Source organism: Elephas maximus, chromosome 25, assembly GCF_024166365.1.
Source record: "Elephas maximus indicus isolate mEleMax1 chromosome 25, mEleMax1 primary haplotype, whole genome shotgun sequence".
In the NCBI taxonomy this organism is placed as follows: Eukaryota; Metazoa; Chordata; class Mammalia; order Proboscidea; family Elephantidae; genus Elephas; species Elephas maximus.
This window is the reverse complement of record NC_064843.1, coordinates 22,421,208-22,448,361: the sequence shown is the minus strand read 5'-3', so window position 1 is coordinate 22,448,361 and position 27,154 is coordinate 22,421,208. Positions and strand designations below refer to the sequence as shown.

Below are 27,154 nucleotides of genomic sequence, written 5' to 3'. Positions count from 1 at the left end.
ATAGAGTTTTGGGGATATACATGTGAACTTTTTTTCTTTGTGAATGTTGGTTCAATGATTGTGAGAGATAGGCCTTCTGTGAAGTTTAAAATAAAAACAAAGAGGCGTTCTACTGGGAACTATAAACGAGAGAGAGATTGTGTAAGTGTGTCTGTTCATGGGCTAGGGAGGACGTCAGTTTTGTTTGTTTGTTGTTTTGGTGAGGGGGATTCTGTATATCCTGTGTTTGCAAAGAGTCCACGCATACACATACCTACTTCATCGCATATTGCCTCTTTTATAAAGACCCAGGGAAAACTTCTCTGCTGTATCATTATCAGGAAAAGCGCTGATTCACCAAGTAGTTTGGTTTGCTACTTATTACGGGCACTGAAAATCATGAACACGGTGAAACACTTTGAAATCCGTGGTTTTCAAACTTGACTTTGCAGAGCTTTGGCGGTTCCTTCAAGACCCTTTATAAGTGCCCACAGGAGAAAGGCATGACGCATGAGGCCAGGGCTGGGATCCCTCACCTTTTTTCATGCTGAGCTTCTATGCATGCTTGCCTTTGACAAAAAAAAAGTTTGAAAGCCACTAATGTCATTGATCACCTTTTTCCTCTTTGCGTTGGCTGCCAGGAAGCTCAGCATCTAATTCTCAGCCTACCACCAAGTGTCCAGGACCTCCGAGCCCACTTTTGAGTATAAGCCTCACCCTTGAACTTCTTTTCTTTCTTCTTCTGTGTTTCCCCTTCACCTGCTTTTCTTGTTTTCTTTGTTCTGTTGCCATATATGTGCTTTTACATGCTGCCTGGTATCCTTCTTGGAAAGAGCCAAGGCTTATGTGAATGAGAAAAGAAAATGGAACACTTTTTCTGTTGAGGAGATCTTTGCAGGTGGGAAAGGAATGTGTATAGAAATAAGGCACGATTTGGCATGGAAAATACACATATGTGTTTGTAGGATATGTGTATACATGTTGGCTACGTTGTGACGTTCATAGTTTTCAAAGTTAAGCTGATCTTCTGGCTTCAGAGGACATTTACTTGGAAGACTCTGGGGGAAAAAATGTATTTTTTCCAGGGTAGGCGTGCCTGTGGTCTACCTCCGAAAGAATCTGCTTTATGGTTTAGCCTTTTCAGATTTTGTCTGGGATTATTTTGCAAGTCATTATAAAATGAGGGCAAATACTTAACAAGAGCAACCAAGGGGGCACTCCTACCTGGGACGCTGGCTGAATTTTAAGCTATCTCACTTTCTACCTATTCTGCTGTGAATCTCTGGTCAAGTTCTTACTCTTCCCAATTTGGCGATTTACAACCTCTGCTGTACATTGCAATCACCTGAGAAGCTTTAAAAACTACTGATGCCTCAGTCCCATCCCCCAGGGGGTTTGATTTAATTGGTCTGGGGTGTGGCCTGGGCGTGGGGATTTTTAAAAGAGCCCCTGGTGATTCTACTATGCAACCAGGGTTGAGAACCACTGCCCTAAAAGAAGGAAAAATAAAATTAATAAGCACCTGCCTCCTGAATCTCTCTCAGGGGAGTATTGGGGTGTGGCCAGGATTTATGAGATAATGGGCCAGATTCTAGTGAATGAGTCAAATCGTTTGAAGGAAATAGGTTGACCCTTTGCATTCCATAGGGTATCCATAGTTAATGTGTTCTTCAATACTTCCTTCCCCCATGACTTAGAGGCAGAAGCACATTTCACATCCTGTATATACATATATATATTTGGAAACCCTGGTGGCATAGTGGTTAAGTGCTATGGCTGCTAACCAAAGGGTCGGCAGTTCGAATCCGCCAGGTGCTCCTTGGAAACTCTGTGGGACAGTTCTACTCTGTCCTGTAGGGTCGCTATGAGTCAGAATTGACTCGACAGCACTAGGTTTTTTTCTATATATATATATATGGAGCCCTGGTTGCACAGTGGTTAAGCTAATCGAAAGGTTGGTGGTTCAAACCACCAGCCGCTCCTAGGGGTAGAAAGATGTGGCAGTCTGCTTCCATAAAGATTACAGCCTGGGAAAGCCTGTGGGGCAGTTCTACTCTGTCCTACAGGGTTGCCATGACTCGGACTGTCTGGACAGCAGTGGGTTTGGTTTTAGTTTTGATGGCACAATGGTTGAGTGCTGGGCTGTTAACCAAAAGTTTGGTGGCTCGACCCACCAGTGGCTCTGCAGGAAAAAAGCCCTGGTGATCTGATATATATATATACACACATGTACATACACGCACTGATTATATACATATATATCTCATATATACACACACACACATATTTTCTATTACAGTCTATTCCTTTAGAAAGAAAAAAAATTCTGCCTACTACCACTGTTTAACAAACATGACTTAAAGTTTGTGGGCCAAGGTAAATCGAACACCTTTGGAGAGCATTGAGACGCTCAGTTTATGATGGCTCAGAGCTTTTTGCAAAGTGAGGCTGTGTGTACAGTAATAATATTTGTTGAGCTGTTGCTAGTGCCAGCTACAGTCCTGGTAGAAAGCGCTTTACAAACATGATCTCTGTGAATTCTCACGATGAAAATATGAGGAATGTAGTACTGTTGTCTCCATTTCAGAGATGAGAAAATCAAGGCATGAACCTATGTATGTTCTGCTTCTAGAAGGCAGAAAGGAGACACCTTCATGCCTGGACTAGCAGGTCTGATGCTTACCTGGCTCATGGGAGGAGACCAACCATGTTTCACGAATAGATTTGCTTCTGTCTCAAATCTTGGGAGTAGAAAGAGGATGGAGTAAGTTTGATGGGAGGTAGATTCAGGCATGGTGGGGCTAATATATCTAATGTATGTATAATTTGGGGCTTTCTTTAAAAAAAGGAATACTAAATCATGAACCAAAATTTCCTAAGGGAAAAACCGAATATTTCTTTAGAGTATGAAAAGAAAGCACAACACATTCAGATTTTAAGAAGCTGACAAATACCACAAATATCACCAAATTTCCAACTCAACTTTCACCCAGCTGGATCCTCAAAACTGCTGGTGGCCACTCCCACACCACCGACTCAAGGGCAAGTGCTAGAGTGCAGAACGGGAGAGCAGAGAGACAGAGGTCTCTATTAATTGCAGCTAACTGTCAAACGCAAATGACTTTGCAAATTTTACACGAACAAATGACCATGTGAACACACTGCTAGGCCCCTGCTAGGGTCTTGGAAAGGGGCTCCAGCAAGTAAGGGCCCAGGCGCTGAAGCTTCATCAGCTTCCCAGTACCAATGCAACTCGAGTGGAAGGCTCTATGTTATATCTCCGAAACCCTGGTGGCTAAGTGGTTAGGTGCTATGGCTGCTAACCAAAGGGTCGGCAGTTTGAATCCGCCAGGCGCTCCTTGGAAACTCTCTGGGGCAGTTCTACTCTGTCCTACAGGGTCATTATGAGTCGGAATCGACTCGATGGCACTGGGTTTGGTTTTTCGGTTTATGTTTTATCTCGAGGATCCCTGATGGCACAGTGGTTAAAAGCTTGGCTGCTAACCTAAAGTTTGGCAGTTTGAACCCACCAGCCCTTCCTCGGCAGAAAGACGTGGCAGTCAGCTTCCGTAAAGATTTACAGCCTTAGAAACCCTATGGGGCAGTTCTGCTCTGTCCTATAGGGTTGCTATGAGTCAGAATCCAAGACAACCCATAAAAACCAAAACCAAACCCATTACCAGCAAGTCAATTCAGACTCATAGCAACCCTATAAGACAGAGTAGAATGGCCCCATATGGGTTGCAAGGAGCACCTGGTGGATTTGAACTGCCAGCCTTTAGGTTAGCGGCCATAGCTCTTAACCACTATGCCACCAGGGTTCCCAGACAACCCATAGGGGTGTATTATATCTCAGGTGGCACAAACAGTTGAGTGCTTGACTGCTAACTGAAAGGTTGGTGGTTACACCATTGACTTTGAGCATGCCAGTTAAGCTCTTGGGACCTCAGTTTCCCTATCTGTAGAATGAGGGAAAAGTATGTGGAGATTTCAGAACACTCCTCCCAGATTACCCCACAAATGGCACTTTCTCATAAGTCAGATGTCATCTCCTCAGAGAAGTCTTCCCTGACTACTCTAGCTAAGATTGCTTCTCCCCCCGCCCCACCGCACACACATAATTTTTTCCACTTCATGCTAATGATCACTTTCTGAAATTGTCTTGCTTCTTTCCTTAATTGCTCATTTATGGTCTATTTCCCCTAGTGAATGAATGTAAGTTCCAGAGGGCAGACAACTAGTCAGTCTTGTTCTAGTTGAATCTCCTAGAAGCTGTACCTGGCACACACAGTAGGTGCTCAATCTATATTGAATGAGTAAATGGGTGGATGGATGGATGAAGACTTTCCTTTCTCAGGGGCCATGGATGAATGAATGAACAAACGAACGAACGAATGAATGGTTTCCTTTCTCAGGGGTTGTGAATGAATGAATGAAGACTTGCCTTTCTCAGGGGCCATGCCTAGGTTGCAGGGAGGATGTGCTGGCCCAGGGAGGGAGGAGGTGTGGGGTGTCGGTGGGTGGAGAGGAGGCTGGGCCCTCGCCTCCTCGGGGACCGGCGAGAGCTAGCGCTCGCCGGGGCTGCAGGCGCAGACAGCAGCGCGGCGGCAGCTCCAGGCCGGAGCTTCGTGCCCGCGTCCCAGCACCGGGTGTGCGCACCCGCGGAGCCCAACACCGCGCTCGGCGCCCCCACGCAGCGGCGCGGGAACCTAGGCGGGGGCAGAGGGAGGGCCCGGCCGAGGGAGGGGAAGGGGCCGGTCCTCTCCGAGCAGGCAGCGGCCGCTGCAGCCCAGGAGGCGGAGGCGGAGGCAGCGGCAGCGGCGGCGGCAGCAACGTGCCGGCGCAGTCAGCCCGGCCGCGTCGGCCCGCGCCACGCCGGGGCGCCCTCTCCACTGCGCGCGGTGAGTACTGCCCGCGGCGCCACCTCGGGCCGCCCGCCTGGGTTCGCCTGGCCGGGACTGACTGGGACCGCCAGAGTGGCACCTTCTCGGGACTCGCCGCGCTGGGGCCTCCGCAGCTGTCCGGGTGCTCCGGGGCGCACGGGCCTGACTGGGGTGCCCGAGGCTCCCAGGTCCCTCAGGCACATGGGCAGCAGGGGCGACGAGCAGATGCTCTCAGAAAAGTCCTTCCCCGGCTCGGGGCCTCAGTTTCTTCGTGCGCTTGGGTTGTCACGACCCTCAAGTTTGCATTCCCGCGCGCGGGACAAGTGCAGGGCGCGCAGACGGTGTAGACGCGGCTAGGTCCTCGGCGTTTGGTTCGATATGTGGTCCGAAAGGTTCGCGATGAGGGGCGCTCCACACAATCGGACAGAGGAGGCTCCCGGAGCCGGGAGACAAACGCGCGCCCGCGGGCGGTGTTTCTGGGGTAATCGATGAGCAAACCTCCGGGATCCCCGGGATGAGCTTGGAAGGGCCCGCTGCGCCTTGCTAGCTTGATTTCCTTTCAAAAGTCAGTTTGCGCTCGGCCCTCTTGGGTCTAGGTCTTGGACCCTCGCACCCTGCACCGGAGCGGGCCGTCCGAGGCCGGTTGAAGTTGGAGTTGAAACTTAAAAAAACTTGTATCTGAACGGCGTTGGGAAAAGGCGAGGGTTTGTTGGCGTGAGGGAAAGTGGGGAGTGGAATTCTCTTGTAGCTATGCGGTCTAGAGGTTAAACGGCCATGCCGCTCCTAGCTCTTTAAGTATATTTCCTGCCCCCAAATCAATGGTTTTGTAAGCTCAAGTAATATTAAGAAAGCCTGACTGATAAAAATGCTCGCTTCGCAGAATACTCCAAGCGCTTTTCTCCGCTGCTGAATTGGAAGCACTCCTGCAAAGCGAGGTCCTTACGTTCCCGGTGCTAAGAGTTGACACCGAGCACTCTGCGTTCTGAATTCTTTTAAAAAAACAGAGACTGATGTTACATTTTTATGGATACCATTTTCCTTTCTTCCCGCTTTCCCCGAAATGCTCCGTAATTTTTCAGTACTTTTTTTTATTTTATAACGTTGAGGTGTAAATCACCGCTGGTGGAGGTAGCTTTTAATTACGAGGTGCAGCGAAATGAGTGAACACTGGAGTTGGGAGTTGTTCACCAGGGCAGAAGGGAGGTAAAATGATTTACAAACATCAAGTAAGAATTTGAGTGCTAAATTATGTTTGAGTTAGGGAGCGCCCTTCCAAAGGAAATGATAACCAGCGGACGATTGTTGTATTTCAAACCGAATCTATTAATTTTACCAGCCCTTTCTTGTTTCAGTGAAATTCCTATTACCAGAGTACTAAGCTAGCAGTGTCAGTAAACGACTCAGTAACCTGACGGCGTTACCAGGACTGGGCTTTTGTTGATAGAAGGAAACTTTTTTTTTTCTTACCAGCCTGTGGCCCGTTTGTTATGAGTGAGAATTGACTCCACAGCACCGGGTTTTGGTTTTGGTAATATACACCTCTGTGTTCTGGTTAATGCAGATTCATATAGATAAGTGGGGAAGAAGAGAGAGAGAGAAGGGGGGGCACCTCTTTTTTAAAAAAGGATCTTTGAGAAAGAATCTTTCAGGCATTTTTTTTACCCAAGAAATATTCTTTTTTTTTTTTTTCCCACTTTCCTCTCTCCCATCACCTCAAACCCCTCCAACTTTTTATAATTATTATTATTTTTATACTTAGCCCTCAATTAGGGAAGGTTAATAGATAATTTAGATACCAAATGAAAGTGGTTTGAATCTTACTTTTAACCCAATGCAAAATTGGGATTCTTCCATTCGAGAGCTCCACTGCCTTTGGAGAAAACTCTTAACGTTTTTCAGTTGTAAAAAGACCAATGTGGCTAGATCTGAAAGGACGTGAACTTTTTTTTTTTAAGCAGCTAGCAGTCCTCATACCTAATTAGTAGCTACTCATGTCTTCCCTTGTAACTTTAGCCTCACATTTTGCCTTAAAGAAATCGGCATTCTTCCTCTGTCTTGAAGTAGCTTACCTAGTATAGTGGCTACGTGCATAAGAATACTCTAGAAATAAATAAATCACTTTCCTAATACTAGATAACTAAAGAAAATAAAATTGCTCGGTAAAGATGTGTACCGCAATGCTGTGGGAGTTAAAAAAGGGAAGTTTTAATCACTTAAATTTTAGAACCTTCTTTTCACACCCTTTGTGTTGTATTAAATGCATCATACGGAGATATGATTTGTTAACTTGTTATAGGATTACCATTTGGCGAAAACACCCAAGACACACTGTTGCACATATGTGGTATTACTTCTGCTTTAAATTGCATGTAAGAGATTGCCAGCCTTGTTCCAGACGGATAAATTGATAAAATGCTAGCTGCTGTTGGGAGGACGGCAAAGTCCTCAGCAAAACGCTGTGTGGAGTAGCTAAGTACATTTTGCGTTAGGTTGAGTAAGCTAGAGAGAGCCCAGCAGTTTGGGGAAAAGTATAGACAGTCAGAGCACGTCCACTTTAAGACGTTTCTGGTACCCCTATGACAAGACGACTCCTTTCCCACAGAGAAGAAACCGTTTCCTTATTTTTTCAGTTACCTTTCCAAAGATAACTTTTGTTGGGCGCAAGAGACCAGAGTTATGCAGAAATCCAACCGTAACCAGCTCAGAACGAGCACTCATTCTCTCTCTCCTTCCACCAGATGTTTTTTAGGTGTCCTCAGCTGGAATGCCCGGTTTGAAACTAATTAGGCCAGCAATAAACTCCTTGTATAATAAAATCGCAGGCCGTTATGGTTAATAAGTGGGGTTCCCAGCAGCTTATGACAGATCCCTCTCTGGGCAGAGAGAGAGGGAGAGCCCTTGGCCGTCAGGAGCAAATGAAGAGAGTGGAGAGTCTTGTTTACACACATGCCCGTCCTTGTATATCCACGCACACATCTGCTATGTGGAAATGGGTGGACGTTGCCGCTGGGGTAGGGTTTTGTCTTTCCTGGGCAGGCCACCTCAGTGTAAATGCTGCTTGGGGGAAGTAAATGCATAAGTATAAGGCAGTGCCCACAGGACTGGGGTGTCTGTGTGTGTGTCAAGTATTAGTGTCCACAGGTCTGGGGTGTGTGTTTGTGTGATAAGTATTTGTGTCCGCAGGTATGAGTGTGTGTGTGTGGTATTAGTGTCCACAGGTTGGGATGTGTGTGCGTGAGAAAGAGATAAGCATTAGTGTAAACAGGTCTGATGTGTGTGTGATAAGTCTTAGTGTACACAGCTCTGGGGTGTGTGTGTGTGTGTGATAAGTATTAGTGTCCACAGGTCTGGGAGGTGTGTGTGAGAGAGAGATACAAGTATGAGTGTACACAGGTCTGGTGTGTATGTGTTGTGTGCGTCTGTGGTAGGTATTAGTGTATATAGGTCTGGGATATGTGTGTGATAAGTATTAGTGTACACAGGTCTAGGGGATATGTGTGTGCGTGTGATAGCTATTAGACCGTACACAGGTCTGGTGTCTGTCTGTGTGTGTGTGTGTGTGTGCGCGCGTGTGGATGTGTGGGCGTGCACGGTAGGTGCAAGCTGGGGAAGAGGGATTCAGTTCACGTTGCAGGGTAAAACTTACCTGCTTCTCACCTAGGCTGAAGGTAAAAAGCAGGACTGTAGGGCCTGACATGAATTCCTTGGGGGAGAGCGGAGTCCCTCCAAAGCCTTTTTATGAAGGGGGAATTTGCCTAATTATGTGTTTCTCCTTATCTGTGGGGTTTGTGGAGGTGAAGTGTCTGGCTACCTGTGAAGGCTAAGCATTCTGGCTGCGTTACCAGGACGGGAATTTTGATGGTGAAAGGAAACTTTTTTTCTAGCTGACTGCTCTGAGAATGGAGTTGGTGGATTCTCCTCGAAGGAATTCCTTTGGAGAGAATTAACCCTGGAGTTGAGAAAACATGGCCTGTTGACAGAAAATACACTCCCACACAATCCCTTGCTCCCTCCCCACCTTTCTCCCTGATCCCCATCCCCCAATATCCTAATAGATTTCAGAATGGGCACTTTTTTGTTACCCTTGTCATTTGCAGCTGTCAAACAGTCTCAAACGTACAAAACAAAAGGAAGATTGCCGTAGAAAAACAGTTAGCAGCCACTGCTTGAATTTGCTTGAGACAATGCTTCATTTTCACAATTCGAAGGTCTTAACTGGCCTGATGGTGTTTGACCAACACCCTCTTCTAATCAGAGGAGGATAAACCTCCTCAATCAGGTGACAAATACTTGCGGTGACATTAGGGTAACTGTGACAGTGACTATAGACCTACTTGTCTCGCTGTAAATGAATCAGAGTGGCAGGAGCTTGTTCTTTATTGTGCGTGATTTAAAGTCGTTTTTTAAAGTACCTACCAGGTGTATTGAGGGGAGGAGGGATGAAGGGGTCAGACTTTTAAATTTAGTTGTGTGCACTTTTTTTTTTTTTTTGCTCCCTTTCATCATATTGGTGCCCCTGCCATTTCTCTGTACTTGGGAATTGTATCTTCATGTTCAATAATAATAACAAAAGTAGCTGCTGTTTATTGAGCACTTAGTGTATGCCAGGCAGGACATCAACTTGACACATCTACTGTGTATTCTTGTGATAGCTCTTTCAGTTAGGTATTATTTTTGTTGTTATTATTATTATCCCAGTGTTGTTAATGAGGAAACTGAGTCTCAGGCCAAATGACTCACACAAAGCCATAGAGTGAGTGAGACCGAAATCTAGGCCTTCAGCCCTTCTCAGACTAAGCACTACCCCACAGGCTATGAAACCCTGGCCCCGGGCACTTTTCCACTATCATTTCTCTTGGAGAGAAACGCTGAATTTGATAGTTTTTTAAATGAGCAGAACACAACTATTTTCTGAACCTATCCTGATGGTTTTTGTCCTCATTTTAAGTGGAAGAAAAATCATATTACGTATTTCAAAAACTCAAAGTAGGAACCTTTTTTGAGTCATGATATTTTAGCAGGTTGGGTATGGTTTTGTCCAGGAAAAATGACTGTTTATTTACAAGGACTAATTTTATATTGGAGCCCTAGTGGCACAGTAGTTAAATCACTCAGCTGCTAACTGAAAGGTTGTGGGTTCGAACCCACCACCTGCTCTGCAGGAGATATATGTGGCAGTCTGCTTCTGTTAAGATTACAGCCTCGGAAACCCTATGGGGCAGTTTCTGCTGTGTCCTATGGAGTCGCTATGAGTTGGAATGTACTTGAGGGCAGTGGGTCTGGTTTTTTGGTTTTGATTTGAAGTGTTCCTTCGATACTAACCCTATGCATTTCAGTTCCTAAATAGAGTCAATAAATTAACCGGCAGCTGGAAGGCCCTAAAACGTTATGGTAGACAGAATCCAAGTCGAGTTTACAGGAAGGTGCCAGATCACTAGGGGTGGATTGTTGTTTGGGGGGGTTATATTATCAACGTTTGGAGAGCAAAGAATAATTTGGAACAGGTGGTGCCTAGAGTCAGGTAACTGGAACGATTTATCTTTGCCACTTTGAACGTTAAGGGAGGCCTTCGGTTTCCCTGAATTGGAGCCGGGTGTGCTGAGGGTCAGTGGGGCCCGAGAGCGCGTCTCTGGGATGTAGCCGGCAGGATGGGTAAGATGGCTCCTCATGGTCACAGAAAGCAGCGTCTCGGTCAGCACTGTTATTGCCCTTCCAATGCAACTAGTTAGGGCGCCAATATGCCTGCTCCTGCTTTTGTGAAAAGCCTGCCTCTGCTTTCAGATAGATGCAGAGAGAAACTTAAAACTGGAACTTGGATCAGCAGACAGCCAGGAAGACAGGCTTGCTTCTTACCAGTGTGAGAATGTTGCGATGGCCGACTATAGCTGTGTGATAAGGCCAATTTAGACATATTTGAAATGAACAAAGCATTTAGATCTTATTAGAAATTATTTCGTTACCTACTATGGATAGTGTCGTTTCAGTAGCATGAAAAATGTGTGTGATTTCAAGGGCATGGGATTTTTTTTTCCCTTTTCTTTTCCTTTTGCACATCTAGTAAGGTTAGGTTTTTAAAAGTCTGTGCATATTCCGAGATGGAGCATATATGTCCCTATCAATTCACAGTCACTCAGAGGAGAATTGTCAACTTGCCGTGAATTTAACTAAAGCAAAAATGATAAAATCGGCATATTTCTTGCTCAAAGAATGAGGAACTGGAGGACCTGACCGCCGTATGAACATAGCAACTTACTTTTGTCTTGCATCTGCTGAATCTGTCAATTCTCCTTTCTTTTCTCGTCAGCTCCTAAAAATGGCCTTTCGTAACTGAAATGTACAGTGGATTAGCCAAAAGACATTTTAATTTTGTAAAGAAAAATCATGCCAGAGACAGCCGGGTCTGTTTCAACCATTATTGTTTCTGTTGTGTGCATACTTTGGGTTTCATGGTCAGACGTGGGTTTGCCAAGAAAAGAAAATTACAGCAAGAAACGAGGTTGAAAACATATACACTTCTGTTTAAGAAATGGGAAAAACACAGAAAAATTCCACGCAGTAATTGCTTTAGCGTGAGCTTTCAACGTTAATTGTTTGACTTATGTCAAAAAGTCCCTCTTAGCTAATTCGCACATCTGCCGTCACCAGCTATCTTACCTTACCGATGGCAAACGCGACTCTCAACTTCGATGAGCCTTGAGTCTTTAAGAGACACCCTTAGTCCTCGTGGAAACAGTCTAAATTTTAGGTGGTGCAGGCTTTTCTTCTTTCATTCTTTTTTTAAAGGTTACTTAGATATCGATTTTATTTTCTTGACCCAAAATGAGAAAATGCAGGGAATTCTCAATAGCTTTTTACAGACGGCGATTATGAGAAGAGAAGCCAAACCAACATGTATTAGGTCGTGAGCTTGAAGTGCATAAATAAGCCTTATGAAGGTCACCAAAACAGGGTGAAAACCACCAGCTCTGGTTACCTTAGCCAAGTCTAAATTCCTGCCTGTTAGACATGTTGGGTTGAAGTAGACACAGAAAAGGGGTTTCTGGGCCCATGGTTGAAAGATCTCTATTTGATTTGGGTTCTGAGGACTATTGAGGATGCCCTTGTGGTAAAGGGCGACCGGAGGGCTGGAATCCTGGCCTCTTTCTGGTCACTCCTTCACACTGTTCCTGAGAAACGCAGGTTCCGGGACATCCCTCGCCCCAAAGCAGATGTTTCATTCCTGGCGTTTGGCTATGCGGAAGCCAGAGATTCAAAATGTTTTTGTTCCTTCTGGTCAATTTCTTCTCTTTACATTCCCACCCAATAGTCATTTTGTGGTTAAGGTATTAATAGCTGCCAAAAGAAGTTTTTGTTCCCATGCACATGTATGTATGTATGTATGTGCTTCTAGCATTGGGGTGAAAGGTATCAGTCTAAACCTGTAGATCTTTGTTGATTGGCAGCTTCCTGAAATACAGAGAAGTGGGGAGATTGTCCACTGTGTTCCTGAGTTTTGTACCAACCCAGGTGCTGATGGAAACTCCATGTAGGGAGAAAACCTCCTCTAAGAAAAAGAAAGAGTGTCAACCCCAAGAGGTTGTTTTCTTTTGCGGGTGTGTATTATTTCCACACATCAGGACTTTTGTTTCAAGGTGTTCTAGAAACATTCATCTCTCCAGCAAAGGTCTGAATGTCCTTCTAGACTGGGAAGAGGGTGGAGAGGAAGCAATAAAGGAGGGAGGGATTCATGTACCTCTAGCCTTTTGTGTGACGGGTACAGTGGACGGAAGCTGTGACCCGCTGCCGGATGGTGTCACGTGACGTGACAAGTTGTGACTTGCTGCCTTGTGTTGTAAACAGAGTTTTGGCCCTGTCTAGCCGCCCCATCTAGCCGTGACAGAGAATGGAGCCGAGAAGATTATTTACCTTTGGTCTAGGACAGGCTCTAAGCGCTTTGGTGTTCTCTTGCTAAATAGATCATCCTCACTGGAGAAGTTAATGGTTGGAGTGTGGAAGGAAGGGGGGCAGAAGGGGAGAAAGAATGTCTTAAACTCAGCAAATGTCTGAAGCGCTGGGAATGTCTTCAGCATTGCTCAGGCACCCACAAGAAAGACTAAGTGGTAGAAGGACATAGAAGCAGGCCTTTGTAGGGGGAGCCAGGAAGATTGTTAGCGGTTAGAGCTAGAGTAGAGAGCTTTCTGACACCCTGGGACCCCCATGGTGTCTTGCTGGCGTGTCTTATGAACCTAACCCAGAACGCATTGCTTTCAAGTCAATTCCTACTCATAGTGCCCCTATAGGACAGAGTAGAACTGCCCTGTAGGGTTTCCAAGGCTGTAATCTTTACGGAAGCAGACTGCCACATCTTTCTCCCTCACAGCTGCTGGTGTATTTGAACCATCAGCTTTTCGGTTAGCAGCCAAGCCCTTAACCACTGTGCCACCAGGGCTCCTCCTTAGGAACTGAGGAACCTATTTTGAAAATGCTTTTTGCCACAGCTTTCTTGTTGTTTCTTTGTTCTTATTTTCAGTGAATTATTTTTGGGTTTTGCTTTTAAGAAAACACAAGGATTTTAAGACTCGTTTGGGATTAACACGTTGCCCATCTTTACTGAGCGCTTATGTACCAGGCACTGTACTAAGGAAACACCTCATATGTTTTATCTCCTAGAAGCCTTAGGTGGAATGTGCTATTATCATCATCCCTATTTTACAGGTGTGGAAGTCGAGTCTCAGGCAGGTGAAGTAACTTGTCCAAGGTCACCTGGCTTGTGTCCGAACCAGGATCAAAACCCACCTTTGGTTCCTAACCACTAGGATATGCAGACTTCCTCCCAGTGTAATAAGAACTAAGCTTCCTGTCCATGTCTGCCCTGGAGAGCTGGATTTTAAAGTCATTCCCCATTTGTTTTGCCTTGTGGATATTCACCAGTGTTTAAGTATAAAAGTTGGGCTCAGAAAGCAAGAGAAGTCAGCTGGTTTTCACGGAATCTTGAGTCTGTCTTTGCAGAAATTAATGGAAGTTTAGAGTGAGACTCTATACAAATGGTGGCTGCATCACTTGCCAGCGGCTAGCTAGCTTAAGCACATGTATTTATCATTTTATGTCCCTATGCCTTCTGGTATGGAATCAGAGACTCCGTGTAACCTATTTGGTGTCTGTACCAGAGTCCTGTCTCTTCATGCCTGGTTGCCACCTAGTTCCCAACTGGAGGCAGTGAGCTATTCAGTGAAATACGGTCCATGGGCCACATCCAGCCTGCCAGTTGTTTTGTACATAAAGTTTTATTGGAACACAGCATGCCCATTTCTTTAGGTACTGCCTATGGTTGCTTGCATGCTAGAGTGGCAGAGTTGAGTAGCTGGGATGGAGACAAAATGGCCTGCAAAGCCTAAAATACTTATTGTCTGGCCCTTTGTAGAAAAAATTTGCTGACCCCTAAGCTGTTGCAATATGACATGACAAACTTCGTTGACTAGAAAGAACATGCACTGGGGACATTTCCTATACCATTTCATGGATTGATTAAGTATTTACTGAATGCCTCCTGTGTGCCTGATACATTTGCATCGTGGTGGGGGAACTGCAGATGCATTCCTTCTTTCTTCATTTACTTAACAATATTTATTGAACTGTATTCTAGGCACTGGCCTAGTTACTGGAGATCCAGAGGAAAGGAGGACCCAGTCCAATAGCCCCGATGAAAGGATCGCAATGTGTTTTCACCAGTACTGAACTGCCTCTTCCCTCCTGTTGATCAGTGAGGGTTTGGAGGGTGGTAATGTGACTTCTTGAGCTCTCCAGTGTTCAAGAGGCAGGATGGAGAAAAAGACCCAACTCTGCGGATCCTTACCAAAAGAAACCAGTTGCCACGGAGTTGACTCTGACTCGCGGTGGCTCTATGTGTAGTCAGAGTAAAACTGTGCTCCATGGCGTTTTCAGTGGCTGATTTTTTGGAAGGAGATTAGCAGGCCTTTCTCCTGAGGCACCTCTGAGTGAGTTCCAGCTGCCGACCTTTCAGTTAGTAGTTGAGCGCGTAACCATTTGGGCCACCCAGAAACTCCTCACTCAAAGATGTCAAGCCTAATTCAATATGAGCAGTGCGCTGTCTTCTGTATCGAGAACTGCACTACGCATTATGAGACAGACAAATGCCTGTGACCCCCTCCTTGCCTCAGAGAAACAAAAACTTTCTGCTACCCTTAAGAGGTGGTGTGTAATGGGTAAAAGTGTGGGGAATCAGGCTTCCTAAACTTAAGCCTTGGCTCTGACATACAGCCTAGAGATTAAAGCATGAATGCAGGAGCCAGGCTGCTTGGGTTCAAATCCCTGCTCAGCTCTAACCAGCTGTTTAACCTTGGGCAGGTTACCAGACTTTTCTGTGTCTTTGTTTCCTCATCTGTAAAACAGGGTAGATAACAGTGCACCTTCCTTAAAGAGTTATTGTGGAGATCAATTGAGCTAATTAATATAGTGTTTGGAACAGTGCCTGGCAAATAGTATGAACTGTATCAGTGTCAGCTACTGTTATTATTATTATTCACAAGCTGCATGACCCTAGGTAAATTACTTAGACTCTCCGGGGTGTAGTTTCCCCCTCTATAAAATGGGGGTAATAATATTAGTAATAGTGAAAACAATAAGTGTTTCAGAAGGCCATTGTGGGAAATTACATGAGGTAATACATGTAAAATGCTTATCTTAATTGCAGCGCCTGCCTGCTTTGAACGCTTAGTTAGTGCTAGCTATTGTCGTCGTTGTTAGCTGCTGTTGAGTTGGCCTGATCCCATGCACACATGCACAACAGGGTGAAATGATTCCCAGTCCCGTGCCAACCCCACGATTGGTCGTGGATCGGACTGCTGTGACCCATAGGTTTGCTTTTTTTTTCTTTCAGACATCTAGGATGAGTTGTTGTCAGTTGCGGTCTAGTCGATCCTGACTCATGATGCCCCCCTCAGAGTAAAACTGTGTTCCATAGGGTTTTCAAAGCTGTGACCTTTCAGAAGTAGATCGCCAGGCCCATCTTCCGAGGCATCTCTGGGTGGGCTTGAACCATCAGCCTTTCGGCTAGTGGTGAACTGCTGAACCGTTTGCGCCACCCAGGAACTCCTGATCCATGGGGTTTTCGTTGGCTGATTGTTGGAAGCAGATCGCCAGGCTTTTCTTCCTAGTCTGTCTTACTCTGGAAGCTCTGCTGAAATCTGTTTAGCATCACACAAGCCTCCACCAGCAGATGGGTGGCAGCTGTGCCTGAGGTGCACTGGCTGGGGATCCAACTCAGGTCTCCTGCGTGGAAGGGGAGAATTCTACCACTGCCACCACTAGCTATTATTACCCTTGGAGCTATGGGGAGTTGCATACTGAACCAGTAGTCCTTTTTCAGTATTAAGATGGTGTAGGGCAGTGGTTAATCATGTGGGCCCTGGACAGATCTGGGGCAAGAGGCTGTCCCTCTGAGCTTCTCAGACAGTGGAGGCAGTGGTCGCTGCTCATTGGGTGGTTGTGAGGATTAAAAGAAGTGGTACACATAAAGCGAGCAACAGGGTGTTTGGCACATAGGAAGTACTCAATAAATGGTAGCTTATATTATATTATTAATTTTTATATTATATTATTATCACTCCTATTCCTTGCTGCACCCCCATCCCAAGAAAGCACTGAACATTAGTAAATTTTAATGTGAGAATAAAAGAACACATTTTTAAACTGCCAAACAGATTTAAAATAATATTCATTAAATAAAATTAAAATATGCTATTAAACCCAGACTTTGGGCTCAGACCAAATTTTTATAACCCAAGCTTAAAGGCCAAGGAGTCGCTCAGCCACAATGAGGACATTGTGATTGAACTTGAGAGTTCAAGGCTGCTATTGAGTGGCCTTTGAAATGCACATTTCTCCATTAAAATGAAAGAGAAGCCATGGGGGGAAAATGAGGTTTTTGCTCACCCCAGCAAGCCTTAATGAATTGAAAAAGAAAAAGAAAAGATTTCTCATTTTTTCTCCTGCTGCCTTATCCTGCCAAAGACACAGGGCCCCCTCCCAAGCCCGGCTTTGAATGGTGCCCACTCAGAATGTTCCAGACCTGATATGCCCTATGAGCTAACCTAATCTAAATTCTGGTCTTCACCAAATTTAACAGGTGATAGATATATCCTTGAGAGCCCGGACTCTGGAGCCCAACTAGCTGGGTTCAAATCCCAGCTCTACCACTTTCTACCTCTGCCTCAGTTTCCTTGTTTACAAAACAGCAATAATAATATACCTAGTAAATAGGTTGTGGTGGGGATTTAGGTATCACGCCTGACGTCTTAAGGAGCCCTGGTGGCGCAGTAGTTAAGTGCTTAGCTGCTACACAAAACGTTCGTGCACTGTGGAGAAAGATGTGGCAGTTGGCTTCTGTAAAGATTACAGCCCTGGAAACCCTATAGGGCAGTCCTGCTCTGTCCTATAGGACCATTACGAGTTGGCATTGACTTGAGGGCAACATTTTTTTTTTTTTTAATGTTGGCCCAATGGCTCAGCATTTGGCTGCTAACTGAAAAGCTGGTGGCTCCACAGGAGGAAGACCTGGCGATCTGCTTCCCTAAAGATTACAGCCTAGAAAACCTTTGGGGCAGTTCTAGTCTGTCACACGGGGTCACTATGAGTCACAACCGACTGGACAGCACCTGCCAACAACATTGATGTTTTAACCTTGTGCTATCATCTGATAGTTTGAAACTTCCCCGGACTTCTGGGATTTTGAAGAATTACAGCATAAAGTATACAGGTATGCCTCTATCAGAGAGTTGGGAATCAAAATAAACTCCATATTCAGGGAGAGGAATCATGGAGGGAAGAAGTGGATTTAAAAATCTCTCACAGGAGTTATCATGTGCCAGGCGCTTTCACAGAATATATTTAATCCTTTCCAAAAACAAAAATCTCACAATGTAGGCGTGTCCATTTAATGAACGGGGAAACTGAGGCTTGGGTAGGTCAAGTCGCTGCCCAAAGCTAAGAGGAAGGATCAACATTCCGTTCTAGGTCTGTCTGACCCCACAGCACAGGCTCGCTCCACCGCAGGACCCACCTAAAGCAAGCTGAGGACAATCGAAGTAAGAACCTGTGACTTTGGCATGACTGACAGGTTATTTATGGTCTATTCTTCTTTTTTTTAAATAATATTTTATTGTGTTTCAGGTGAAAGTTTACACAACAATTACGGTTTGTTCTTACATTTCAATAACATCTTTCTTCCTCAGTGAGCCTGAATTTTTGTGGCTTTTTTTTTTTTCTTTTTAAATAAGCTAGGTACTCCTCAAGGAGCCCTGGTTGCACAGTGGTTAAAGTGCTCAGCCGCGAACCAGAAGGTCAGCGGTTCGAACCTACCAGCTGCTCCTTGGGAGAACGATGTGGCAGTCTGCTTCCACAAAATTTACAGCCTTGGAAACCCTATGGGGCAGTTGTACTCTGTCCTAAAGGGCTACTAATGAGTCAGAGTCGATTCCATGGCAACGGGTGTTCTTGGGTTTAGATACCTCCTCTCCATTGAGAAGGGGTGGACTTTTTCTTAAGCAACAAATGGAAATAGTAATACAAGTGGGTTGTGAATTCCTTCTGTAGGTGAAATTGTTTAAGAACCCCAGTCTCTTGTCAGCCATGGTGGCGTGACCTCCTCCTCGGACCAGGCCAGGCCCTTGTCTATGATGTGCAGCCCCTGGGGGGAGTCGTCCAGGTTGGGCAGCTACTGGGGAGGGGAGGAGGATGGACTCCTCATTCCATCACCCACCTGCTGTGTGACCTTGGGGAGGTCACTCAAGCTCTCTGAGCCCCAGTCTCGTCACCAGTTCATGTGGCAGATGCCTTCTATTTTGGATTTCTTCTACACCTTAAATAAAACGATGAGAGGTCACCTTCTGTAATACCTGAAGCAGCGTTCTTAGGCATTTATGGGATTGAATCTGCCCTCAGAAGTACTCAGAGAAAGGGATGAAGGTTACTCGACTCTGGGTATGTTCCTTACTATTCTAATAGCTACAGCCTTGTGATTTTAGACTTTCTGGAAGCGTCTGTTAGTCCCCAAAGGGCGGTTTTGTTTTTAATGGAGTGTATGCCCTTTCCGCTGCTATTTTTTGGCTAGTTTTTTTAGTAGTAGATCGCCAGATCCTTCTTCCTAGTCTGTGTTAGGCCGGAGGCTCCACTGAACTCTGTCTACCATGGGTGACCCTGCTGGTATTTGAAATACCGGTGGCATAGCTTCCAGCATCACAGCAACATGCAAGCCACCACAGTACAAAAACCTGACAGTCAAGTGGTGGTAAGGAAGAAAACCAAAGAAGATTTGACGTATTTGATGTGTGATGTTGTTGAAGAATATTGATTATACTGTGGACTGCCAGAAGAAAAAACAGATCTGTCTTAGAAGAAGTACAACCAGAATGTTCCTTAGAAGCGAGGACGGCGAGACTTCGTCTCAGGTAGTTAGGACATGTTATCAGGAGGGACCAGTCCCTCAAGAAGGACATCATGCTTGGTAAAGTAGTAAAAAAAAAAAATTAAAGTAGAGTCAACAAAAAACAGGAAGACCCACAATGAGATGGATTGACACGGTGGCTGCAACAATGGGCTCAAACATAGCAACGATTGTGAGGATGGCTCAGGATCAGGCAGTCTTTGGTTCTGTTGTACATGGGGTCCCTCTGAGTCGGAACTGATACATCGCACCTAACAACAACGTGCCCTTTCCACATTAAGACATACATGGACATTTTTTTTTTTTAATCTTTAAGATCCTGCCTTTGTTTTATTATGTGTTTGGAAAAGCATAACAAGCATTTCAAGGAAGGCTTTCACTGCTTAAGACAAAAGCCTTAAAAATCAAATTCATTCAAGTAATAGCAAAAGTGGCACGTAGGTATGGCAGAATTCATGAGCGAAGTTTGGGAATCACGAATCTCAAGATGTGATGTTTTCACCACGATCAGCTCATTCCAATGAAATATTTTGCTTCTAAAGCTTGTTCTTGCAAGCTGCTGACAACAAATCCCCCAAGTAACCAGAACCTTAAACTAACCGGAATTGGAATTCAGCCTGCTGTTTCCAAGGGGATAAAATGGAACAAATGAGGTCTTCCAAAGATGTCTGTAAAGCCGCCACAGGAGATGTTGGTGTCTGTGTTCCTTATCTTCGAAAGAAACGTGACTAACCTGTGGGTGAACATGATGTCAATAAAAATGATCTCTGAATGCTTACTCTAAGCCAAGATCTGTTCTGAATGGTTTTAGGCATCAACTCATTTATTCCTCACTACTCAGTTTTGTGTGTTCTGGGATTCTGTGAAGGACGTTCTATGAGTATTCCCATTTTAGATGAAGAATGTAAGGCACTGAGAGGTTAAGTGACTTGTTGAAGGTCACACAGTAAATAAGGGGTAGTAGAGCAGGTTTTGATGCAGGAGTATGGTTTGGTAGCCCATCTTTTTCCTCCTGCACTACCCTGGCTGTTTAACCTCAGTACCAAACCAAATAACCATACCCAGTGCTATCGAGTTGATTCCAACTTATAGTGGCATTATAGGACAGAGTAGAACTGCCCCGTAGGGTTTCCAAGGAGCAGCTAGTGGATTCCAACTGCCGACCTTTTGGTTAGCAGCCAAGCTCTTACCCACCATCCAAAAGCCCAAATCCGTTGCCGTTGAGTTGATTCCAACTCATAGTGACCCTATAAAACAGAGTATAGAAAGGATTAACTTCACCTTCTCTTTGACCCTCATTTACCTGGACAACTAACTAATTAGGGGTAAGCGTGAGAGAAAACCAAAGGGAACTTAAGTCTCAGCTGTAATGTTCTGTTTTTTATAAGGATGTTTTCATGGATTGAATAGTGCCCCCCCCAAAAAATGTGTGTCAACTTGGTTAGGCCATAATTCCCAATATTGTGTGGTTGTCCTCCATTTTGTAATTGTAATTTTCCTATATGTTGTAAATCATAATCTCTGCCTGTGGTTAATAAGGCAAGATTGGATTATGTAGAAGAGGATTAGGATGCATGTAACACCCCTGCTCAGGTCACATCCCTGATCCAAAGTAAAGGGAATTTCCCTGGGGTGTGGCCTGCACCACCTTTTATTTTACAAGAGATGAAAGGGAAGCGAGCAGAGAGTGGGAGACCTCATGCCACCAAGAATGAAGAGCAGGAGCGTGCGTCCTTTGGACTCGGGGTCCCTGCGCTGAGAAACTGCTCGACCAGGGAAGACTAATGACAAGGACTTTCCTTCAGAGCCGACAGAGAAAGAAAGCCTTTTCCTGGAGCTGACACTCTGAATTTAGACTTGTAGCCTACTAGACTGTGAGAGAATAAACTTCTCTTTGTTAAAGCCATCCCTTGTGGTATTTCTGTTACAGCAGCACTAGATGACTAAGACAGATTATTTGTGCATCCTGTTAGCTTCAGGGGCAGCGCAGTGCAGGGGTTCAGAGCTGGGCTCAGGAGCCAGGTGGTCTGGGTTCAAATCCAGGCTCTACCATTTACTAGCCTCATGACCTCGAATGTTTTATGTTACCTCTCCAAGCCTCAGTTTCCTCATTTAGAAGAGGGGATGCTGGAGTCTACCTCGGAGGAGTTAACAGATAAACCTGCCAGGGGGAAATGAATGATATAAATCATAATTTCCTGTAGGGTACAAATGCAGTTTGGTACAGTTTAGAGTGGAAGCGAGGGGGAAGGTGCCTGAGATGTGGGGCTCAAGCTGGAAAACAGCTCAGGTTTTTCCAGATGCCTTAAGATTGAGCCGGACAGACTGGCTTTCCTTGTCCCCTCGTGAGAGGTTCCTAGGCCAAGTTCTCAGCAGGCAGCCCAGAAGCCAGAGCTATCAGAACATGAGAATGTGGACAGATGAGGAAACTGAGGCCTCCAGGGAGGGACTGGCTCACAGACACATGACCCCAGCCTTGTCCCAAGAAGAGTGGGGACTTGGGTGGCATGGGGCAGAGGCAGAGAGGAACACCTACGAAAGCAGGCGTGACCTCGGAGCAACTGTCTATGCAGACCCCAGCGTCTGCTGTGCCTGCTCATCTCAGAGTTGTCTTTCTTCTTCTTGTTCCCTTTCATCTGTTGTGGCAAATCATTTTTCTCCAGAAGCGCCGGCCTGGGTTTTAGAGACTAGGAGGGCAGACTTTCTGGGTTTGTCCCCTTTCACTACTCCTCTCTGCCTCCCCTGCAGCCCCCACTTTCATTTCCTCTTGAATATGAAAATCCGAACTCCTTTATCCATTTGTTCGAAACATAAGTCGTGAGCACCAGCTGTGGGTCGGGTGCTGTTCTAGACACGGGAGCACAGTGCTGTTGTGTCGTGTGTTGACCCCACAACAGAACTGCCCTCTGGGGTTTTCTAGGCTGTAATCTTCACGGGAGTAGATCGCCAGGTCTTTTTTCCCACAGAACTGAAGGGCGGGTTCGAACAACCAACCTTTCGGTTAGCAGCCAAGTGCTTAACCGTTGTGCCACCAGCGCTCCTTGGGAAAAAGTAGAGGACAAAAATGGCCAAAGTCTGCTTCCTCATGGAAACATAATTAAGTGGGGGAAGACTAAAATAAACACATAAATATAGAAAGGACCCAGAATGTCCTATGTTGCTAGGTCTGTGTGTGTGTGTGTTTGGGGGAGTGTCGAGAGAAGGCAGAGAGGAGGTGTCTAGGGAGGGGAGGCCTCACTGAGAAGGCAGTTCCTGAGCACAGTGCTGAAGGAGTAAGGGAGTGAACCTTGCCCATATCTGGGGAAGAAGAAACAGCAAGTGCAAAAGCCCTGAGGTGAGAGCAGCCTGTTCAGGATCTGCCAGGAGGCCAGTGTGGCTGGAGCTGAGTGAGCAAGGTGGGGAGATGAGGTCACAGAAAGGGCCAGATTGGGTAGGGCCTTCTCAGAACCCCACGGCCATTCTGTCAACCAGACGTGTCTGAAGTCAGAATTATTATTATCTAAAAATGGTATTTAAATTTTATGTATATTGTTTTATTGATTAATTTATAAATTAATTTATTGATTCAATTTATATTAAAATAATATTAAAAAAAATTAACAGGACCTAAATCTGAAATCAGTGATTGCAAACTCAGATTCCCACAGTGGTCAGACAGATAACGAAGGTGGCAAAGTTATTAACCAGGACTGTGGAGAGCAAGGAGTCCCTGATTGGTGCAGATGGTTAACACGCCTGGCTGTTAATAGAAAGGTCGGAGGTTTGAGTCCACTCGAAAGTGCCTTGGAAGAAAGTCCTGGCAATCTTCTTCAGAAAAATCAGCCATTGAAAACCCTATGGGGCACACTTCTACTCTGATACACATGGGGTCACCATGAGTCAGAGTTGACTCAAAGGCAGCTGGTTTTTGCAAGGAGCATGCCTCGTCACAGGGCAGCTGTTCATTGGTTTCAGCTGACTGGTGCCGCACAGAACACAGGCCCCACGTTGCTAGCTGTTCTGATTTTTTTAAAAGACACTGAACTCTGGATTTTTAGGAGAAATGTCCTGATTTTTAAATCACCTTGCAGAGCCACCAAAATACACCTATGGCTAGCCAACAGTTTGAGACCCCTCTCCGAAATACTGACATAGAACCATGAGACTCTAATTTCAGTAAAAAGGCACTAAGTCTTTCTCTCTTCTTTTTTACCAATTACTGACAAGAAAGGATGCCAAGAGATGCTAAAAATTGTTTCCAGGAAAAAGTAAGACTTGAATCTCCTGGGGATGGGAGCCGAGAATTCTTCCAAGTAGCAATCAGTTTGCTTCATTTTTATGTCTTTCTCAGGACTTTTTCCTGATCACTTCTCATCATGGGTAATTGCAAAAGGGTCCAAATCCATCCTCCTTCGGGTTTTCATTATTTTCATGATGATTAGTATTATGTCATCTGGGGTTGATTTAAGAGTGCTGAAATGTTTGCAAGTTTCATAAATGCTTGTCAGCCACTGTTGAGAATGGCAAGGAATTTCTTGCATTGCTCGCACTGAAGGACTGAGGTGATAATTTCCAATGGCTACAGGCATGCAAGAGAAAAAGGGCTTTCTTAGAGTAGATTTAAGAGAGAAAGGAAATCTTTCTTACATTCAGATCTCCATCAAAAGTGTGAAAATGAAGTATAAACCAAGTTGGCCACTAGTATTAAGAAAAATGAGAGTAAGTATGTGTCTTAAGCTGAGCTTCTCACACTCAGCACTATTGCTATTTAAAAAAAAAAAAACAAAAACTTGGAGTGGATAATTCGTTGTCGCGGGGGCTGTCCTGTGCATGGTAGGATATTTAGTAGCATCCCTGGCCTCTACCCACTAGATGCCAGTATTCTCCCTCTCCAAGTTGTGACAACCAAGAATGTCTGCAGACATGGCCAGATGTCCCTTGGGGTTCAGATCACCCCTGGCCGAGAACCACTGGAGGAGGTGAAGGCTGCTCCTTAGTATTAGACTGACAAATGGCCCATTGTCCTTTGGCCCTGGAAGGATTTGAGTTTGTGCCCCCTGCCTTGGATGGATTTAATACATCCACATGTGGACCACACCCCTTCCAGAAGTAAGTAGCTCCCTGGGCTCCAGGCACCGACCACCAGTTTGGTAAAAAGAGTTACGATAAGTGAGGAAAGCTGTCCTTGTTCTGCATTGTGCCCTGGCAGGCTCAGCATTGGCAGTAGAGGTTATGAGTTGGCTGGTTTTGGTTTAATCATAGGTAGACTTGCCAACCGTGGAGTCCGTTTACGACTGCCTGCCTAAGATGTTGTAGAAGGAATTCAGCATTGGATGAGAGATTGAGCCATCTCTAAGAGTCTTTGGAGAATTTTCTAACTTTGAATTGAGAGAGGACACGATGGATGTTGTTGTTGTTAGCTGCCGTTGAGTTGATCCCACTCACGGTGACCTTATTAGGGAACATTGCCCGGTCCTGCATCATCCATAATTGCCAGTGTGTTAGGGTTCATTGTTGTGGCTACTGTGCCAGTCCATCTTACCGAGGGCCTCCCTTGTCCTCGTTGATGGATCTTCATAAATGGAGGGTCTGCTGTGGAGCATGGGCAGTGATGGAGGCTTGTTGAAGGCAGAGGGGTGTCTCCTCCAGCCCTGGTTTTCTGAGCTGTAGCTCAAAGAGTGAATTTTCCCAAGGCTGGTTAACAATTTTTGCCTACTGCATCTTCGCAGCTGCTAACAGTAGTCTACTCTGAAATCTAAGGGGTGTGAATGTCCAGGGAGGAAAATAATCTTTTCCTAGGTTAGTATTGTGTGTGATGTGCTACTTTCTTTTTGGCTTTTAGTGGTGCTCCAAATCCTGCCAAATGTCTGAAATGCCATCCATGTTTAAGTTTCCTATAATAACAAAAATAGCTGCTATTCATCTATGCAACATGTATTTACTGAGCACCTACTATGAGGCAGCCACTGTTCCAGGTACTTGGCAAGTAGCTGTGAGCAAAACTGACAAAGTCGCTGCTGTCATGGTGCTTCTTTTTCTAGTGGAAGGGAAGTGGACAATAAATAAGAACACAAGCAAATGAATATAGTAAGACAGAGAGTGCTAAGGGCACAGAGAAAAAGAAAGTGGCAAGTGGGACTAGGGAGTATCGAGTGGAGCAAGGAAGAGGGGGTCGCTCTTTTAAATAGGTTGGTCAGTGCAGTGATGTGGCCACTGCACAAACCAAAGCCTTCTGAACTGTTGGTAAACCAGCTCTCTGCAGGGAGAGGGAGAGCTCTGATTTGTAGCACTTGCCGATTCCCTTGGTGTAAATACTTCCATCATGGCGGACTCCAAGCACGAGTGGTTTGACTGTCGGCTCCCAAATTTATCATATCACTGGCAGGGAAGGTCTAGCCACAGACTCTGTGGCAGAAGAGCACTGGAGGAGATGTGGTCAGAGAGGTAGCTGGGAGCAGATGAATAGGGCAGTTTAGGCCCCATAGGGTTGTTGGCTTCTACTCCGAGTGAGGTGGGAGCCACTGGAGGATGTGAGCAGAGGAGGGTCAGGATCTGACTTACGTTAGCAGAATCCCTCTGGCTATGTATGGAGAACAGGCCGAAGGGGAGCAAAGGGTGGAGCAGGGAGACCTGTTAGGAGATGGGTCAGACAAAAGATGGTGGTGACTTGGACCCAGCTGGTGGCAGCAGGACTGGGAAGAAGTAGTGGGATTCTGGGTATATTTTGAGGGTAGAGCCGATGGGAGTTGCTGAGGAATTGGACCTCAGAGGTGAAAAAAAAGCAGACCAAAGTGACTCCCCGGTTTTGAGTCTGAGCATCTGGGAGGAAGGAGTTGCTGTTTTCAGAGATGGGGGCAGCAGTGGGAGGAGCAAACTGGGGGGGAAGGCCAGGAGCACCCCCTGCGAGCCTGACGTGCAGCTGTTTAAATGCACTATAGTCTCCTTCGGTCCTCACAGGTGGGGTCTCCTATGATCCCCATTTTAGAAAAGATGTGTTGGAGACATGAGGAGCTTAAACAGCGTGTCCAGGATGGCTCCATTGGTATGTGGCCAGGCCAGGACTCCCACCCATTTGCTGTTATGATGTCCTGCCACATTCCCTTGGCCCTCGCAGCCAGTTTTAAGGAAATGGGGACAGAAAACTCTGCAAAGTAACCAACAGAGGAACCGGGACCATCTCCCTTCTTCATAAAGAACTGCCCAAGAACGTGTTGGTTCTGGCTTCTTTCCATGACAGATTTGTTGGATTCATCCCAGAATATTAATATTCTATAGTAGCACTCCCACTTAAAAGAATAGCCAGTAATTTAGAAGTCTTTGGTTTTGTGCTGATGTGGGTGTAAATTCAGACTTCACTACTTGATAACTTTATCTGTCTGAGCCTCAGTTTTCTCATCTATGGAATGGGGGTAGTAAGAGTTCCGTGGGTTAAATGAAATGATGTGCTTAGCACTGTGCCTGGCCCGTAGTCTACACTAGGGAAACGGGGGGTGTCATGACCATTCCTGTTGGAGAGAGAGAACTGGAAAGTTGGGTATAATTTTAGACAAAGGCTGATTCACCTTCGAAGCTGGGGCAGGACAAGGAGCCGTGGAGCACATTATGCTTGAGAGCTTGGTGGTTTGGTTTTTTCTTTTCTTTCTCATACTGGAGATGAGAGGCCTCTATCTGTGTTTCTGCTGTGCTCACCAGGAGGCTGGCCTCTGCCAGTTACTGTTCCCTGGCTCCCAAAGGAGCCGACATCAGCCCCGCACAGCCTCCTGCCTTGAGCTGTCATTTGTCGAAGGCAGAACAGCATGTTCTTGCAAGAAGCAAATCCCCAGATGTGAGCCCATTTGGGGCTGCCACGTTTTTCCTGATGAAATTCCTGACT

The 27,154-nt window shown here is 45.6% G+C and overlaps 1 protein-coding gene across 4 annotated transcripts in view; it reads left to right on the top strand.

The window, feature by feature from the left end:
* Positions 1–4,543: 4,543 nt before the first annotated feature.
* EYA2 (EYA transcriptional coactivator and phosphatase 2) overlaps positions 4,544–27,154 on the top strand; it is a 290,014-nt gene continuing 267,403 nt past the window's right edge. For all 4 annotated transcript variants that reach the window (XM_049869949.1, XM_049869950.1, XM_049869947.1 and 1 more), the window contains exon 1: positions 4,544–4,880. The gene's annotated coding sequence lies outside the window, so the exon portion shown is untranslated. The remainder of the gene's footprint in view (positions 4,881–27,154) is intronic.